The sequence below is a fragment of the Podarcis pityusensis genome, assembly GCF_964106645.2.
Source record: "Podarcis pityusensis genome assembly, chromosome: 3".
Lineage (NCBI taxonomy): Eukaryota > Metazoa > Chordata > Lepidosauria > Squamata > Lacertidae > Podarcis > Podarcis pityusensis.
The window spans coordinates 10,835,174-10,855,083 of record NC_138026.1 but is presented as its reverse complement, the minus strand read 5'-3'; positions in this window follow the sequence as shown (position 1 = coordinate 10,855,083).

Genomic DNA, 19,910 nt, shown 5'->3' with positions numbered 1-19,910 from the left:
TTGGCAGGAGCAGGGACCGAGCAATGGGAGCTCACGCTGTCGCGGGGATTCGAACTGCTGACCTTCTGATCGGCAAGTCCTAGGCTCTGTGGTTTAACCCACAGCGCCACCTGCGTCCCACAGCATATCAAACAACCATGCAAAAGAGTATTTCGTAATAACAGAAACTTGATACCCGGTTGTAGTTTCCTGGCTCAATTAAACACTTGTTCTGTTTTAATCTGTACTAAGAATGATTGGGCAGCAAACATTAAATATAATGTACTGACAGTTACCTCTCTAAACCCAGCAACGGTTAACCAGTGGCTGCTTCATTAAGTTGAGGGTAAGCCGGGTTGCTTCTTGAGAAGCTCATAAAGGTTCCTTAAAAACACTTCAACCTCTGGTGTTTGGCATCTGTGATCTCGAGATGATGTAACTTTATACAGTGGTGATGTGAAGTTTTTCTTGGTTCTTCGAAGCCAAATGCCTCAGAGGCAAATCATAATAAATGCCAATATTTTCTTAACATTTTTGCGCATGAAAGCAGACTTCAGTTTTCTTGCAGAGACGCGGGATCACGCAGGGGTAAGAGGTCAGGAACAAGAAGGGTAGGGCTGGGGACTGCCCTTCTGAAGTGCAAGGTATGCAGAAAAATAAACAGCTGTTTCTCTCTCCAGCCCAGATCACACAAACAGTATATGAGTTGGTTGATGTGTCTCTAGCATCTACCACTTCACACTATTGTGGGTGGGCTGAATGTTCCACAGCGGGAGGAGGGACTGGTGCACGAACAACAGGTATGCCTGGGTTGTAGCATAGCTTCGTAACTGGCACTTCTCTGTCTATGTACAGGGATCTTTTCTCACACAAATCAAGGAGCATTCAGCCAAGTAAATCTGCAGCTGCTTACAGAGTCCAGAAACAGGTAGACCATAGCTGTCAACCGTCCCTTATTTGGCGGGAAATTCCCTTATCCCAGTGCCGTGTCCCGCTGCTGTCCCTTATTGATGATATCCCATAAATTTCCTGGGTTTCAAAGGAAGCAGCTCCTCTCCCCCCCCTCCCTGCTGGCCAGGGAGGAGGGAGGCTCCAACTGTCTTGCTTGGCTGCGTTGCTCACCCAATAAGAAGTCTAAGAATAACTGGAGGGTGGAGCTTGCAAGCCTTGTGCTGATCAAATCGGCCGCGTTGCCTGGGGACTCGCCTTTGCTCAGCGCTTCCCAGCGGAGAGGTGACGGTGGTTTTCCTTGAGGCTTGAGGCTTTGTTTGGCTGCTGGCTGGGCTTTCTGCCTTTGGCTCGGAGGGGCTCAGAAGTTGAACATACCTGTGCTTGGAAAATCCCTTATTTTGGCTGCTGATCCCTTATTTTCGAGGCTGCTGGTCCCTTATTTCAAATCTGTAAGTTGACAGCTATGAGGTAGACTTCCTCACCTGCTGTTTGTAAGCAGTGCCTCACAGCAGCCTATGGAGGCTCAGGCCACTTCTGGCTTTTCCAGCCCCTTGCCATAATAATGCAGCACAAAAAAAAACCACAGCAACAACAACATATGCAAACAAAATATAGCAGCGAAAAGGTGGTGGGGAGTAACACATAGATCTATTTTTAAAAACACACACACAAAAATGTTTGTTTTGTTCCCCTCACCCCTGTGAAATGCTCTACGTATAGAGGAAAAATCTCATTTTTGTGCAAAGTCACCGTTGATGTTAAGCCAGTGACAAAATCTGTATCAGTTAACAAAAAAATATGGTGATTTTTTTTTACTTTATCACACCTCGTGTTTACTTACATTTGCAGCTCTGAGCTGAGAGGCTGTGCCACAATTTGATCCAATGCACACAAAAACAAGTTGCGGAAATAATCAAATGTCAAAAACAATAACAGGTGTCTAAATGCATACCTGACAACCGCCCTTGGAAAAAAATGGGACGTCCTGTTTTTTCTTGCAAGAGGAAAGTGAGCAAAATGGCCACCATGATCTCACGTGATTTTGAGCTGTACTTTTTTCAGGCATGGCGCCCCAAAATGGGCTTGGGGGGCAGCAATGTTACACGGCACCCAAAAACATGTGTTTTGGGGCACCGTGCACTTAAAAGTGCTTTTGTGCCCCCCCAATCTCATGTGGGTCATGTGACTCACATGGGAGTGTTACCCCAGATGATGGTGTCCCAGTTTGGGGTGCTTCATATTAAAAGGTATGTAAATGTGAGGCCCTCTTTGATTTTGAGACCACAAGAGACCGGCCTACCCCCCCAATTGATCCTGTTTGTAAAAACTCATTGACTTACTTTTCTTGTGCAATAGCATGCACCGCTTTACTCTGCAATCTCCAGGAATTTCTCATCTCCATTGCTTTTATTAAAAGCTGCTAGGATATCTTAGTAGCTTTTATCTGGAAGAAAAACTTGTCACATTGAATAATGTACAAATACTACAGATATGAAGAAATGTGTATGCTGGAGACAGCGTTTAAATACAAATTTCCAGATGTATTATTTACTCAAAATATGCAATCTAAAACATATCTTTGATACAGTTTTTGAGTCAAGCACAGTGGTACCTCGAGTTAAGTACTTAATTCGTTCTGGAGGTCCGTTCTTAACCTGAAACTGTTCTTAACCTGAAGCACCACTTTAGCTAATGGGGCCTCCTGCTGCTGCCGCACCGCCGGAGAACGATTTCTGTTCTCATCCTGAAGCAAAGTTCTTAACCTGAAGCACTATTTCTGGGTTAGCGGAGTCTGTAACCTGAAGCGTATGTAACCTGAAGCGTATGTAATCTGAGGTACCACTGTACTGCATAGGACCATTTGGGAAGAGCAAAAGCCAGTAAAATAAACTTCAGTTCTGATCTATCCAGCTCATATCAGTTCTTAATCGTAATTCACAAAGGCCTGATTCCAAAAGCACCTTGAGCTGAGACCATGCCCCAGAATTGGCAAAAACCTGCAAAAGGGACATACAGTTTTCTGGCCATGCCTTCTGACCTGAAGAAGAGGTTGCCTTTTTACTGCCTTTTCTCCTGCTCGGCTAGCAGAAAGGTTAAGTCCAACTTCCTACTCCAGTCTCACCACTTCTGCATGCAGCCTATTCAACTGCAACTCTTAAGTACACTTAAGCACCCATTCCTATTAATAAGCAAGACTTGCGTTTGTGTTTAGTGTGAGACTGCGTCGCTGAATCTATTTTCAGTGCTGACGCCAGTTTTGGAAAGCTTGGGTAGATGGCCTAAGCGACTTGGCACACCGAGAAAACAAACAGATACTTGTTTAGTTAGACTTTTAATAAGGTGGCTAGTTAATTAGTATATTATTATAGAGGTTGTTCTGTGTGTTAACTTTGGTATCTCCCTTGACCAAAGTATAGATGTTTTTTCTGTAATCCCAGGCCTGTTATAGCCAAAGGTTAAGATTTAAGACTGAGAAAATTGTTCCCCTGGAATATTTATGGGAAGTCATTTACAACTAGTTCTTTGATCATTATTCTGTTCAAATGCATGTTCCTGGCAGACTAGATACTGTTGGAAAATTCTGGAGCGCACCTGTATATCTCCTCTTTCCTGGCTCCCAACTGGAATAAAATCGCTTTTTATTGACACTTTAGCAAATTAACTCATGAAGTCACTAGATGTGCCTAAATCTGGGAGCTCCCACCACCACCCGGATGTGGATTTTTCTTGACTTTGACAGTACTTAGAGGTATGTGTGACAGCTTGCTTTGCTCTGACTGAGTGAAATGTTGCCTACTTTAAATCATAAGGTCCCCCATGGCTCAGAGACATAGCTCTTATCCGTCAGGAGTCATGTGTTCAGTATTGAGGGCCACGGGTGGTGTTGTGGTCTAAACCATTGAGCCTCTTGGGCTTGCCGATTGGAAGGTCGGCATGTCAAATCACTACGACAGAGTGAGCTCCCGTTTCTCTATCCCAGCTCCTGCCAACCTAGCAGCTCAAAAGCAGACCAGTGCAAGTAGATAAATAGGTACCGCTGTGGTGGGAAGGTAAACGGCATTTCCAAGCACTCTGGTTTCCATCACATTGTTCCATTGCGCCAGAAGCGGTTTAGTCCTGCTGACCACATGACCCAGAAAGCTGTCTGTGGACTAACGCCGGCTCCCTCGGCCTGAAAGCAAGATGAGCGCCACAACCCCATAGTCAGTTTTGACTGGGGTCCTTTACCTTATTGAGGGCCTAGTTCTGTAGAACTCCCTCCCAACTAAGATCATACATCCAGGGGTGCCAACTTGAATGAAATATTGTGGGGGCCCAGGTAAGCCCCACCCCACATAATCAATCACATGATTGCACACACATCATTTGAATGGCAATGCCCATCAACTTTGCAGGGGCCCTGCCTCCTCAAATATTTTATTGCGGGGGGCAAAGTTCCCACGGCCCCTAGGAGTTGGCTTCTATGATACAGGCATACAGTTCTGTTGAACTTCCAGCACTTAATGAAGACATTTTTTAAAAAGAATCAGCAGGCATTTTTAGTCTTTCTGATCTTTTGATTAATTTTAACTGTTTTATTATGTATGTTGTCACTAATGTCACTGAGCGGTATATAAATTATACAAATAAATAAATCTCAATGAGTAATTTCTTTGGGACTCTGGTAACTAACTGTGCAAGCCAATAGCCAGAAGTAAACCACATTGAGTTTAGCAGGACTTAGTCCCCAAATCCAAGAATTGTAGAGTTGGAAGGGTCCCCAAGGGTCACCTAGGTAACTGTGTTATGGCCAGCAATAAATATTATAAAAAAATTTATTATTTATACCCTGCCCATCTGGCTGGGTTTCCCCAGCCACTCTGGGCAGCTACCAACTGAATATTAAAAACAATACAGCATCAGACGTTAAAAACTTCCCTAAACAGGGCCACCTTCAGTTGTCTTTTAAAAGTAAAATAGTTGTTTATTGCCTTGACATCTGCTGGGATGGCATTCCACAGGGCAGGTGCCACTACCGAGAAGGCCCTCTGCCTGGTTCCCTGTAACTTGGCTTCTCACAGGGAGGAAACCGCCAGAAGGCCCTCGGTGCTGGACCTCAGTGTCCAGGCTGGATGATGGGGGTGGAGATGCTCCTTCACATAATCAGGACCGAGGCCGTTTAGGGCTTTAAAGGTCAGCACCAACACTTTGAATTGTGCTCAGAAACGTACTGGAAGCTGTTAGCTTGACGGTAGGCCCAGCTTCAAATCTCCACTCAGCCACAAATTTCTCCCCATGGACAAGCCACAGTGTTTCTCTGCTTTACCCACCTTTCAGAGTTGTTGGGAGAGAAAAATGGGGGAGGCCTCTTTGGAAGAAGGATGAGATATAAATAATAGAACCACAGAATTCTGGATTTGGAAGGGTTCCTGTGGGTCATCCAGACCAACCCCCTGCAACGCAGCTGTCCCATATGGGAATTGAACCTGAAACCTTAGCATTATCAGCACCACGCTCTAACCAACTGAGCTCTCCAGGCCATCTTCTGTCTCTGAAGTAAGCCAGTGTGTGCGTGTGTGTGAGGGTGTGTGAGGGTGTTTATTTTCATCATGTTCTATATTTATTAGCCAGTGTGGTGTAGTGGTTAAGAGTGGTAGTCTCGTAACCTGGGGAACCGGGTTTGCATCTCCGCTCCTCCACATGCAGCTGCTGGGTGACCTTGGGCCAGTCACACTTCTTTGAAGTCTCTCAGCCCCACTCACCTCACAGAGTGTTTGTTGTGGGGGAGGAAGGGAAAGGAGACTGTTAGCCGCTTTGAGACTCCTGAAGGGGAGTGAAAGGCGGGATATCAAATCCAAACTCTTCTTCTTCTTCTTCTAAGTACTCAAGAAGAAGAGAAGAGTTTGGATTTGATATCCCACTTTATCACTCCCCTTCAGGAGTCTCAAAGCGGCTAACATTCAAGAACAGCCATGAAATAATTGGGGGGGGGGGGAATCAGCAAGCAGAAATGTTACACATCTGCATATCAGGCAGACACTCGTGCTCAAACTCTTCAGAAAACAAAACAAAAAGATTCTTTAAGGCAGGCATCCCCAAACTCGGCCCTCCAAATGTTTTGGGACTACAACTCCCATCATCCCTAGCTAACAGGACCAGTAGTCAGAGATTATGGGAATTGTAGTCCCAAAACCTCAGAGGTCCGAGTTTGGGGATGCCTGCTTTAAGGCATGCTTCCTGGGGGAGACTGAAACAGAAATGTGATTACACAGCTATGAGTCCCACAAGATTTTATTTTATTTTTTAAAAAGAAGGGTCTCTGAGCAATTACTATTCTTAATTATTGGAATTATGAAATTCCAAAACCAAGAGAAAAATAACAACCGCTCAATTTCCAAAGCAGGGGCAAGGAAGTGGGGGGACGACTCCACACAGCAGCAAGGTGGAGCAGAAAATGATGGGCATAGCAGCACCAGCCAAACTCAGGAATACCAAAGGCTTTGTAGAAGGACCATGTCTTGGTATCACACCTAAAATAAGATGGTGTAGGGGCCAGTTGCACCCACCTAAAGCTGGTGCTGCTACTGAAAAGACCCTGCTCCTAGTGGATCCCACCCACACCATCCAACCTCATTCACCAGTGGCCGTCAGAGCAAGGCCACCAGATCTCGTCAGGGCCTGGGCAGAGGAGGAGTGGTGGAGACTGCCTCCCCATCCTGACCCTTCCAGAGAGGAGGGAGAGGAAGACAATATAGATTTACTACAGGGGTTTGAGGGAGGTCGCAGCTCAGAGGCAGATGAGGGGGGAAGTTGGGAAATCATGGGAGAGCCAGAGCAACACCCAGCTTACACATTGTCATTAGAAAGCATCCCAGACCCTCCATCTCCCAGAACCCGGCGAGCCTTAAAAGTAGGAGAGCAAAGAGTCAAAGACAGAGGGCACATAGCAGCATTCGTAGAAGTGTCGAATGAGGAAGTGGGAGAGATGGAGGGTGGAGATTCACTCGGGACAACACCATTATCCAAGAAGCTGGGTTCTATAGCCTCTCTCTGTGAAGATTGAAATAATAAGAAACTTTCCCTTGTCTTTATTATTTCTTCCGCAACCAGCTGGGAGGCGTTGACAGCATCTTGACAGATGTTGAATGAAGCATACCTGGTGAGGTGAGAGGCCTCTTCTGGGAATATTAAGGTTCTCTTCAGCCCCACCAATAAAATATTTGAGGGGCCAGCCCTCCCCTCCCCAGTTAATGCGTATTGCCATTCAAATTGTGTGCGTGTGCCATGTCATGTGATCAATTATATGAGGCAGGGCTTACCTAGACCCCAATATTTTATTCAAGATGGCAGCCCTTTCCCTCAGTGACCCTTTCCCTCAGTGACCCCTACCCCTGTTTTAAACGGTTCTCTACCCCAGTGTTGAGCCCGACTGCGAGAAGCATGTTGGCTCCAGTCAATCAATTCATAGTCCCACAACAGAGCCCCCTTTGCAGTTCGAAGTAGGCAGCTTTGCTGAATCTATTTACAGAGCTAAAGGTGGTTATGGAAAGCCATTGGGAGATGGGCTAAGCAGCTTGGCACACCAAGAAAGCAAACAGACAGATGTTTGCTTACAGGCTTTTAATAAACCTCGACCAGTTATATTAGAATACTTCTTTGCAGCCATCACTGCTTTGAATATCCTTCATCATTACTCTGACACTGGCCGACTGTCACAGGGCTCACATGGGATGATTTGTCGGGGCAGAGGCAAAACACACGGCAGGGGTGTGTGGTGCTGCTTGGACAGAGCCTCCTGGATTTCAGACCCAGAAAGTGGCAATTTAATGCTGCTTGATGCAAGAGTGGTACGTGAGGACATTTCAGGTTTTTGCTCTGTAGTCAGGTAATGACGTCACAGACAATGACATCATGTGCTCCAACTGTGTCCTGGGAAGTATATTTCCTATTTTCTTTTTTCTTTTTTTAAGATATTTATTAAAGTTTCAGATAAAAAGAAACACATCAATAAAAACAAGAATTTAAAAGTAAAAAGGAAAATACACAATACAAAATACAGAAAGAAAAAAAAGAAAAAACAGTTAAAAACAATTCCCTCTTTTCATCACTACTTTTAAATTTACTTATTTTCTGGACCTCCTCATACCTCCCTCTTTTGTATTCCAATTTAGTTTGTTTGTCCAGCAATTCCTTTCCCTCCTTTTTAATCCCAATCCTTAATGTCAATATAATATAACATTAAATTTTTATCTATTAATAGCCAATTTTCCATTCTTTTGACCTTTTTAATCCTGATCCTTAATCTTGATCTGTATATAACTTTAAAGCCTGTACAGCTAGAAACCACTTAATTTCTATCCAACAACGTTCTAACATTCTTTAATTTTGCAATGTTTCTGTTGGTAATCTTTAAATTTCTTCCAATCTTCTTCCACCGACTCTTCTCCCTGGTCACGGATTCTGCCAGTCATTTCCGCCAATTCCATATAGTCCATCAGTTTCATCTGCCATTCCTCCAGAGTGGGTAGCTCTTGTGTCTTCCAATACTTTGCAATGAGTATTCTTGCTGCTGTTGTTGCATACTATATTTCCTATTTTCTAATACCTCTACCTAGTGAAATGCTAGGAAGGTGTTGAGGGAGGGATGCCCTTTTAAAATAAAAAATAGCGTGCCTACATGTGCTCTGTAACCATTCATGTTTCACCCCTCTCCTCTGGGTCTCACCTAGAAAATAAACACCTTCTATTAATAGCTTCTTCCAGGCAAAACAGCATCAAGAGAAAGTTTGTGAGGACTGTTGTTTATGACTAGGAGCTGCTACCTATTCTTGCTCCACTTGTCAACCCGGCCATCACCTTTCAACGCCCTTTGCCAACCTATTTTATTCTGTGAACCACTCTGAGATCTTATCATGAAGGGTTGCATATAAATCTAATACAGTGGTACCTCAGGTTACATATGCTTTAGGTTACATACGCTTCAGGTTACAGACTCCGCTAACCCAGAAATAGTGCTTCAGGTTAAGAACTTTGCTTCAGAATAAGAACAGAAACCGGGCTCCGGCGGCACGGCGCCAGCAGGAGGCCCCATTAGCTAAAGTGGTGCTTCAGGTTAAGAACAGTTTGAGGTTAAGAACGGACCTCCAGAACGAATTAAGTACTTAACCCGAGGTACCACTGTAAATAATAATAATAATAATTTGCCAACCTCCCTTCCCCACACTTGACCAGCTGCCCTCCTTTTCCGTGTCACCCACCCGCTTGCCTATCCCATCACAGCTCATCCGAACCTCCGCATCTTTTCCCTTCTCAGCTCACCCCAAACCACTCTCAGAAGCACATCTTCCCACCATTAAACCTCACTTCAGCTGTGTTTAAGGGAGAGGCGAGGCATTTCAGAGAGTGGTATCCCAAACAACTTTCTGAAGCACCTCTTCCCCTCTGTGCAGTTAAGCTTTTTTTTTTAATATTTTTTTAAAGACATTTTTATTCGTTTTTCATTTTCATTCATTACATACATCTCAAATTCTTAATATTTGCTATATATTCCTATATATATTTGCTATATATTCCTCCCTCCCTCCCCTCCAAGACTTCCCCCAACTTGCGTTTCTGGTTTGTTTCTATTTACACCCGCTTTGCTATCTCTCAACAGAAAAAGTTATTAATAACATAACATCAAACCTTAAAAACATAAAAATTAAATTAAATACATCATCTTATTTCACTATCTTTCAAATATTTTCTGATGCTAATAATGTGAATGTTTACTTAAATCCTGCCATCAACTCTATTGCCTTTTTTTGTTTCTGCAAATATAATATGAATGGTTCCCACTCTTTTTCAAAGTCTCTATTGTCTTTTTCTCTTAGTGTTTCTGTCATTTTTGCCAGTTCTGCATAGTTCATCAACTTCTCTTGCCATTGTTCTTTAGTTGGTATTTCTCCAGTCTTCCAGTTTTGTGCAATCAACATTCTTGCTGCTGTAGTGGCATACATAAATAAAGTCCTCATTTCTTTTGGTATGTCTTAACCTAAAATACCTAATAAAAAGGCTTCTGGGATTTTTTACAAAAGTTATTTTTAACATTTTCTTCAATTCATTATATATCATTTCCCACTAGGATTTTACCTTCTCACAATCCCACCACATATGATAGAAGGTACCTTTGAAGTTAAGATTTCTTGCCCCAATGTGCATCACTTATCACTTGCTTGCATGGAATAATATTTGCCATTTTAATGCCCATTCACACAGTTTGGAGATATCCCTCTGGAGCTCTTCATAAGTCTTTTTTGTTTCTGCCCCACAACAATTTGGTGTCATCAGCAAACCTGGCCATCTCACTGTTCCCTCTAACTCCAGATCATTTATAAACAAGTTAAAAAGCACCAGTTCCAACAAACATGCTTGGAGGACTCCACTTCTTACAGCTCTGTATTGTGACAATTCTCTATCTGTTCCTTCCCTCTGCTTCCTTTTGTTTAACCAATTAACTGATCCATTAAGAAGACCTGTCTCCTTATCCCATGACTGCTAAGCTTACTCTGAAGTCTTTGGTGAAGCACAATATCAAAATCTAATTTGAAAGTGTATGTGGTCAAATGATAGACTACATGGAATTGGCGGAAATGACTGGCAGAATCTGAGACCAGGGAGAAGAGTCGGTGGAAGAAGATTGGAAGAAATTTAAAGACTACTTACAGAAATATTGTAAAATTAATGAATGTTAGAATGATGACGGATTGAAGTTAAGCGGTTTCTAGCTGTAATGGTATAAAAGAATAGGGAAAAATTGGTTTTTAATATGTAAAAATTTAATGTTATAATATATCAAGATTAAAGATCAGGATTAAAAAGGAGGGAAAGGAATTGCTGGACTAACAAATTGAATTGGAATACAAAAGAGGGAGGTATGAGGAGGTCCGGGAAACAAGTAAATGTAAGAGAAGTGATGAAAAGATGGAATTGTTTTTAACTGTTTTTTCTTTTTTGTATTTTGTATTTTGTATTTTTCCTTTTTATTGTTAATTTTCTTATTAATGTAATCTTTTTCTTTTGAAATGTTAATAAATATCATTTAAAAAAAATATATGAAAGTCTATGTGGTCAACTGGATCACTCGTATCCACATCCTTATAGGGACTCTTAAAGAATGAATCAGAGTCAGTAACAAAGCCTAATATGCCCCTTTAACTGAATAGGCTTCTCTTGTTGAAGATGGAGCTAATTGGATTGAACTGCAGCTCCAGATCAGGCTCAGCATGAAGTTGCTTGTTGCTGAAGCAACATTTGAGCCCTGCTCCTATGAGTCTCCAGGTTGAGCTCCTGTGGAGCTGTCCAGGGTGCTCCTTAATATTGGATTTCTGTTTTGCCTTATATTTTCTGGCCTTTGCTTTGCCTTGCCTTGCCTTGCCTAACCTAACCCTGTTCCATCTTGCAGAAACCTGAACTTTATCTGCTTAGCAACGCCTAAACTCTTTTTGGAAACCCGCTACTTGGGTCCAAATTCATATACAGTGGTACATCGGGTTAAGTACTTAATTCGTTCCGGAGGTCTGTTCTTAACCTGAAACTGTTCTTAACCTGAAGCACCACTTTAGCTAATGGGGCCTCCTGCTGCTGCCGCACCGCCGGAGTACAATTTCTGTTCTCATCCTGAAGCAAAGTTCTTAACCCAAGGTACTATTTCTGGCTTTGCGGAGTCTGTAACCTGAAGCGTATGTAACCTGAAGTGTATGTAACCTGAGGTACCACTGTACAGTGGTGCCCCGCAAGACGAATGCCTTGCAAGATGAAAAACTCGCTAGACGAAAGAGTTTTCCGTTTTTTGAGTCGTTCCGCAAGACGAATTTCCCTATGGGCTTGCTTCGCAAGACGAAACGTCTTGCGAGTTCTTGCGAGTTTGTTTCCTTTTTCTTAAAGCCGCTAAGCCGTTAATAGCCGCAAGCCGTTAATAGCCGCTAAGCCGCTAAGCCATTAATAGCCGCTAAGCCGCTAATAGCCGTGCTTTGCAAGACGAAAAAACCACAAGACGAAGAGACTCGCGGAACGGATTAATTTCGTCTTGCGAGGCACCACTGTACCACTGTGGCCATCCCTTGGAACCAAACAGAAAAGCGTGGTTATCTGAGTGGGGTACCCTCAAAAGTCAAAACAACTTACAGCAACTCTTTGCCAGCAATTGGTAAAGGCAGAGGACCACAATGGAAACAGATTTGTCTAAGAATCTGTTCTTAAACGCATAACAGCTGTAGGCCAACGCTTTCCACAGCAGCAAATTGTGCAGGTTAGCTGTGCATGTTGTGTAAGACTCCAGCATTCAGGTTTGCCATAGCCATCTGGCTGACCACTGTGAGAACAGGAGGCTGGACTAGATGAGCGGGGTATAAATAATAAAAATTATTATTATGATTATGAGCCCATGGTCGAATCCAGCAGGGCTTTTCTTATGAAGCAACAACCCTCAGCACACTTTCTGAACTGAATGTGTCCCTGTCTAGCTTCTTCTCACTTCCCCAACACTACTACAGAGATCTGTTTTCTTGTTGTGAGTTGCGAGGGAACTTCGCTGCCCCTGCCTTAGGAGGGTAAATCTTGGGACATGACTGGTGTGCCATAAGCCTTTGGGAGCCAGCCCAGAGCAAATACACCCTTTTGGCGGCATACTTTGCCTCTGGGCTGAAAAACCTCAAGATGATGGATGAGGATCCTAGAATCGCTGGGAGATTTTGTCTGCCTAAAGAGATTTGTCTTCCTACAAAATATTTATATAAATGACAAATTCATTCCTATTGAAAACATGGAAAATTAATCAGGCTTCATATAAGGGCAAGGGGAGGGGTTTTTCTGCCTTTAATTTTTAAAAATACCTTGCAGAGGCAGTTAAAGGTTTCAGTGAAAGCAGAACTTGTTTCTAAAAAGGCACACTTTCTCTGTATCTCTTTAAAAACAACAACAGCAACACTTTAATTAACAAAGCTATGCTTTCTTTCTAAAACCTTGAATCCTTGGCCTTTTTCACCTAGCCAGTTGCCATATTACTTTTGCATTTTTAAAAGTATGTTTAGGATACTTAGTGATAGGGTAAAGGTAAAGGTAAAGGGACCCCTGACCATTAGGTCCAATCGTGGTCGACTCTGGGGTTGCGGCGCTCATCTCGCTTTATTGGCCGAGGAAGCTGGCATACAGCTTCCGGGTCATGTGGCCAGCATGACTAAGCCGCTTCCGGCGAACCAGAGCAGCGCACAGAAACGCCGTTTACCTTCTCACCAGAGCGGTACCTATTTATCTACTTGCACTTTGACATGCTTTCAAACTGCTAGGTTGCCAGGAGCAGGGACCGAGCAACTGGAGCTCACCCCGTCGCAGGGATTCGAACCGCCGACCTTCTGATCGGCAAATCCTAGGCTATGTGGTTTAACCCACAGTGCCACCCACATCCCTTAGTGATGGGGTATCCATCGGCAAACTTCAACAGTGCCCTCAAATTCTCAGTGGACCATTAGTACCAATAGCTATAGACCATAGCACTGACCAAAGGCACTTCCAGGACTTGCTGTTTTGCAAGTGGGATTCAGTCACATGCCAGCAAAATCAGGTTGTGTTATTAAAGTGGATTTGGTCGCCCTTTTGTACAACGAACCCACACCCATAACAAAACTGATATTGACAGTACTAAAGGTGACAGGAAAAGCACTGGGAAAGGGTGAAGGATAACCGTGGCTTGAGGTGACAATGGATTTCCCCCCCCCCCCCCAACAAATAAATCAGAATTAATGCTCAATGAACAGCCAGTATTGTATAACCTCCCCACAAACAAATCAAGACAAATACTCAATACACAGAACATCTGGAAGCAACCCAAGGCACGAACAAAATTACTATGTGCTTCTAAAGCAAAAGATTGGAGGCTTTTTCCAGGGCAACAGTTATCCTGTGATAACTTTCTGGGGACGGTTTGCCAGAAGCAGACTGGCCCAGAACCCAAAGTAGTCAGTCCAAGGCAATTTGCATACCTCATTCACTCTCATTCCTCCTCACAATCACCCCCACTGCCACACAACCATGGCCTGTTTAAGAAGCCCTTCCCTCTGTGTTCTTCCAGCCTCTGTCTCTCGACCTCTTTTGCCTTTTCCCAGGCCTCTTCCCCTCTTCTCTTTCAGCCTGACCTCTCTGGGAAGAAGAGAAGGAATGGGCAGAGGCAAGAGGCAAGAGAAGGCCTGCGGGAACACGCTTCTGAAGGCAGACCGAAAGTCTGTCCTGCTGCTGTAGGGAGATTAGGTACATTGGAGGGGTGTTGTAGGAAGGGACAGATTGCAAAGTTCTGTGGGTCTGATCCGGCCTGCAGGGCTATTGGTCCCCCCAACACTTGATCAGAGGACAGAAACGAAGCAGATTATTTTTAAAACCATCTGTTGCTTGACTTTATTTGCAAAACAAATGTAATAATGAACTACAACCATACCTGTGGGGAGAGACTCTCACTTGCTCATTTCTGTTAATAGATGAACTGACAACTTTTCTTCTCCCAAGAATTTTGTTTTTTTGTTTTGTTGCTGTTTCATAATAAAATCTTACAAAAGTCAGCTTGTGTTTGAAGGGAGTGGGGGACATGGAAGCTGCATGCTTTTGTAAGCTGGGAATTGATGTGAATCTCAGATAAGTTTTTGAAAATCATCCCAGAAACCAACTGTGGCATAGAAATATCGGATAATAGAAGATGTACATAAGAAGTTGCCTTACACCATGTCAGATCACTGGTTCATCTAGCTCAGAATGGGCTACACTGAATGGCAGCAGGGTTTCAGACCAGAAACACCCCCAGCCCTGCCTGGAGATAAGAGGGATTGAACCTGACACCTCCATCTTCTAGCTACTTTGCTGCAGGTCCTAAAAATGCGCGTAGAGGGAAATCCTATGCAGATAGGTCCTTGAAGGGACACCTTTTATCTAAGACTTTTAGACATGCTAATCAGCTTGACTTGAAACCCTATTGGAAGATGCCATCTTTAAAAGCCCTTCCACTGTTGGGAAGCCACTATGTTTTTATAACCATTGCTATAGAGGTAATTTCTGTTTACTTTTCCACTTGAAAAACTTTACCCGTCCTTTCCAATTAGGCTCCTTTTGAAAAATGGCATCTCAATGAAGGGAACAAATTACCCTTGTTATTTGGGCGGGAGAGCAAAGGTGCAATGGAATTCTAGCTGCCATAAGTATAAAAATAATGGAAACATGTCAGCATGGAGTCATGCTTTTGAAGTGGCATTGTTTCAAAGTTGGCACATATATACAGTAATTTCTTTATAATGGCTTCTTTGGAAGAGGGCGAGCATAAAAGAACAAAAGAGCAGTGCAGTTTGGAAGATTTGCCCTTGCCCTTTCTAATCTAGATGGATAACAGACATTTGGGGCTTTTTAGTTCAGAGGAACATGATAGAGGGATATGAAATGATGCATTGTGCAGAGAAAGCGGACAAGGAGAAGTTTCTGTCCCTCTCTCTTAGTAATGGAATCCGGAGTTGTCCAATGAAGTCACAGTGGGATGCAGAATGCTGAATTAAATAGGCCTTTGGTCTGACCTAAAAAAGCTCTTCTAACATTCTTAGGTTACACCAGGGTTTCCCAAACTTGGGTCTTCAGCTGTTTTTGGACTACATTCCCTACCATCCCTGACCACTGGTCCTGCTAACAAGGGTTGATGGGAGTTGTAGTCCAAAAATAGTTGCAGAACCAAGTTTGGGAAACCCTGGGTTGTCTAAGAGCAAGTGAACATTTCTCACAGAGTTGCCATGAGGATAAAATTGAGGGAAGAACTGTCTTTGCTGCCTAATAATAATAATAATGATAATAATAATAATAATAATAATAATTTATTATTTATACCCTGCCCATCTAGCTGGGCTTCCCTAGCCACTCTGGGTGGCTTCCAAAAAAAATATTAAAATACTGTAATACATCAAACATTAAAAGCTTCCCTAAACAGGGCTGCCTTCAGATGTCTTCTCAAAGTCTGGTAGTTGTTGTTCTCTTTGACATCTGGTGGGAGGGCGTTCCACAGGGCGGGCGCTGTTGGGTTTGGAACTTAACAGGTTAAGTTGTTCCCATGATGCCTCAGCATTCTGACGTCAGCTTTCGAAGCTGGGAGGAGTTTCGTCTCTCTTCCTCTCTGGTTCTCTGTGAGAGAAGGTGGCAGTTTGTCATGGCTGCTGTGAGCCCAGGAGATTCCTGGGGAAAGTCGGAATAAAGAACTGATATTAGACAAACCTGGTCTCTCTGTGTGTTTGTCGGAAGCTAAGTGGAAGCTACGTGACAGTTTCACCGCTGTGTTCAACTCTGCTGAGGCGTGACTGGAGAGCTACTGAAGACGGAGCTGAGTGGCGCAGCGGAAGCGCGCCGGGCATAAAGAGCTAATTGTGGATCGTGAATCAATTAGCGGGGGTCACGCCAAACCAATAAATCAATTCCAACAGGTTATGGACCCTTAATCACCGATCGTAAAAACTGTCACAGGAACGCTTTGAAGTGCCGGAATGCGTTTGAAGTCGCTGGCAGGAGTTTTTGCCTGGTGTTAAGAGGCAAAGGAGAGCTGCGGAGCTAAGAGAGCAGTTGGAAAATCGTTTCCCCACGGATGGGTGCCGGAGGAGCTTGTAATCTGTGAGTACAGCTTGGGGCCCCTTGGGAGAACGGAAGACAATGGCAGACAGCCAGGTCTTGGAGGACATTGCGTTTCAACAGCTCACTCTAAGAAGTTGAGCAAGGGCTGTCTGGGAATGTGCTGCTGAGATGTGCTGTGAAGCTTCAGCAGGAGGCCAGAGCCCTGAAGAAGTATTGAGAAAAGCCTAGAGATGGCTGGAGCCCCTGTTCCTGATGCTTTAGCCTCAAGGAGTGCTAGTGAGCAGATCGGGGGGGCGAAGGATTCCAAAGGCAAGTGTAAAAGTTTTCCACTGTGCGTGCTGGAGTGGAATGTCAACAAAGCAGGTTCCCAGAAAGCCGCAGTGGGAGCCAGGCCAGAGGGGGCGGAGCTGGCAAGGAGTGCTTTACCGGGAGAAGGAGGGCCAAGCCAGCTGGGAGGAGCCCCGGGCAGTGTTTTTCCACTGGAGTTCGTCGTTGCTGCCCATGGAGAGCGGAGACAGCTGGGCAGGAAGGTCCCAAGGTCAACCAGCTGAGTTTTCATGGGAACCAGTCTCGGAGAGGAGGCCAGCGTGGGAACGCAAGGGAAAGACGTGGTTCAGACGCTGGGGAGGGTTGTTTTCTTATCACTGCTTCTATGGCAACTGTGAAGAACAACTCCAGCCAGGACACGGTGACGCGCTGGGTGTTGGATACTGCTGTTGGTCAGCACCTGCTAAGCGAGCCTGCTGGCGAAATGCGGAACTGCAGGGCTGTTTTCAACAGGACACAACTGTGATGTTAGCAGACGGAATGAGAAAGTCGGTTTCTGCTGTGGCTAACATGTTCTTTCTCCTTTACAGGAGGAGCTAGAGGTCTACGTTGGGGGGAAACAAGTGGCCAACGTAAAAAGGGGGCAGAACAATCTCTTTGTTCTGGAGTCACCTCTGGAGGGTGGTGGGAATGCTGGAAAAGCACAGGCGCAGTGTGCTAAGGTTCCCAGTCATGTGCAAAAGCTGCACAGGTGCACAAAAGGGTACAAACTCCGGAAATGTGGGAGGTCCCTAGGGTGCAGGGCATGCAAGGGTGCACAGGTACATGGTTTTCCCGGGTTTGGGAGGGTAGCCAAAGAGCCCTTTGAGCTCTTTGGGGCAGGTGGTCCAAAGGTTGAGGCAATGATCTTCTGTGGATATGATCCTGCAACCAATGGGTGGAAGTTTGCATACCCAGAGGGTGATCAAACAAAGCTGCTGGTCAGTAAGCAGGCTGAGTTCTGTGAACAGGGTGGGTGTTCAAGACTCAGGGATGGTTCTGATTTTCTCTCAGAATGTCTGTCTGATTCTGAGGAGGAAAGGGAGCCAGAGGCTGATCCCGGTGATGGGGACCAGGTCCAAGATCAGGGTTCAGAACCCGGTGATGGGGACCAGGTCCAAGATCAGGGTTCAGGGCAGGTCTGGGCATCTCCAAAGGTTGTGAAAGGAGTGTCCAGGTGTGAGGCTTCATCTCCAGTTAGCGTAATGGAGAAAGCTCACAAACAGGGTGTCAAGTCAGAGGGGGAAGAGTCTGACGGAGAAGACACAACTGCTGGCCCAAATGGGTCAGTAGGGTATCAGGTCACAAGTGCGTGGAAAAGTGTCGCACAGTGTGATTCTGGGAATGTTGAAGGGGTTCAACAGGTGCCTGGGAAAGATGCCGGGAAGGGGCACAAGGCAAAGGGGAAGGGGTTGAACTCAAAAAGGTCTTGTCAGAATGGTTCGGCAAGAGGGGGTGTTGGGTTTGGAACTTAACAGGTTAAGTTGTTCCCATGATGCCTCAGCATTCTGACGTCAGCTTTCGAAGCTGGGAGGAGTTTCGTCTCTCTTCCTCTCTGGTTCTCTGTGAGAGAAGGTGGCAGTTTGTCATGGCTGCTGTGAGCCCAGGAGATTCCTGGGGAAAGTCGGAATAAAGAACTGATATTAGACAAACCTGGTCTCTCTGTGTGTTTGTCGGAAGCTAAGTGGAAGCTACGTGACAGTTTCACCGCTGTGTTCAACTCTGCTGAGGCGTGACTGGAGAGCTACTGAAGACGGAGCTGAGTGGCGCAGCTCGGAGGAAGCGCGCCGGGCATAAAGAGCTAATTGTGGATCGTGAATCAATTAGCGGGGGTCACGCCAAACCAATAAATCAATTCCAACAGGCGCCACTACCGAGAAGGCCCTCTGCCTGGTTCCCTGTAACTTGGCTTCTCGCAGTGAGGGAACCACCAGAAGGCCCTCGGTGCTGGACCTCAGTGTCTGGGTAGAACGATGGGGTGGAGACGCTCCTTCAGATATACTGGACCGAGGCCATTTAGGGCTTTAAAGGTCAGCACCAGCACTTTGAATTGTGCTCAGAAACGTACTGGGAGCCAATGTAGGTCTTTCAAGACCGGTGTTATGTGGTCTTGGCGGCCTTAAGCTTCATGGGTGAATTTGTAAAGATAAAAGTATAAGAAATAAAAGTGGGGCACCTGTCAAAGGCATGGGATTCCTACAGGAGTGGCAGGGAAGGGTGATGGAACCCTTTGGGTTTTCCTGAGATTGTGCTGATAAAACAATGGCAGGGGATCCTTTTCCAGACAGACGATCGTGTTCTCTCCTAGGCAGCCTGCTAGGCAGAGGAAAAAGTGGATGCAAAAATTAGTGTGATTTTTTAGCTTTTCACAGTAAGCTACTTTATGCACCTCTCTCTGTTCTCCATCCAGGCAAGCAAAAGGTTATATTCCAGCCTGATGAGAGAGACCTGAGAACCAGAAACAGAAGCCTTGAGGGGTCATGTTTAGCCCCCAGGCTTGAAATTCCCCACCTGGTGGTTAGTGAATAAGAAGGGAAATTTCAGAGAACTAGTCCGACTGAACAAATAAGACAAGCAGGCTCTGGCGAATGCCCTTGTTAGCACTTTCTCCTGTCTTTATTTTTTTGGTAGTTGTTCCAAAGCTTTGAGCTAAGTGGACGGCAAGTCATTCCTCATCAAGTCAGCGGCTGCAAGAAAACAATAAGGCGTTAATCAGTTCCATTCCTCTGCAGTTCCCCAACCTATTCCCATTGGCCAGCCATTGTATGGTTCCTTCCAAAAGCAAGCTATCAAAGAACACCAGCTACCGTCTGTCATCGGTGCCCCGTTGACAGTGGACTATTGAACCCTCCATCCAGAAATGGTAAATTGTCAGATCGTCTCAACCTGAGACAGTGAGCTAAAAGGAACCAGGTGGCAGATGACAAGATTTCCTTCTGTTCCTGTGCCTAGCGATAAAATATTTCTGAGCCTGTGTCAGTTCCCTTCCAGGCGGCCAAACTATTCTTAGCCCCTCATGCTAAATGAGGGCCTACTGCGGATCTTGGCTAATCTCAAGATATGCCCTATCTCCA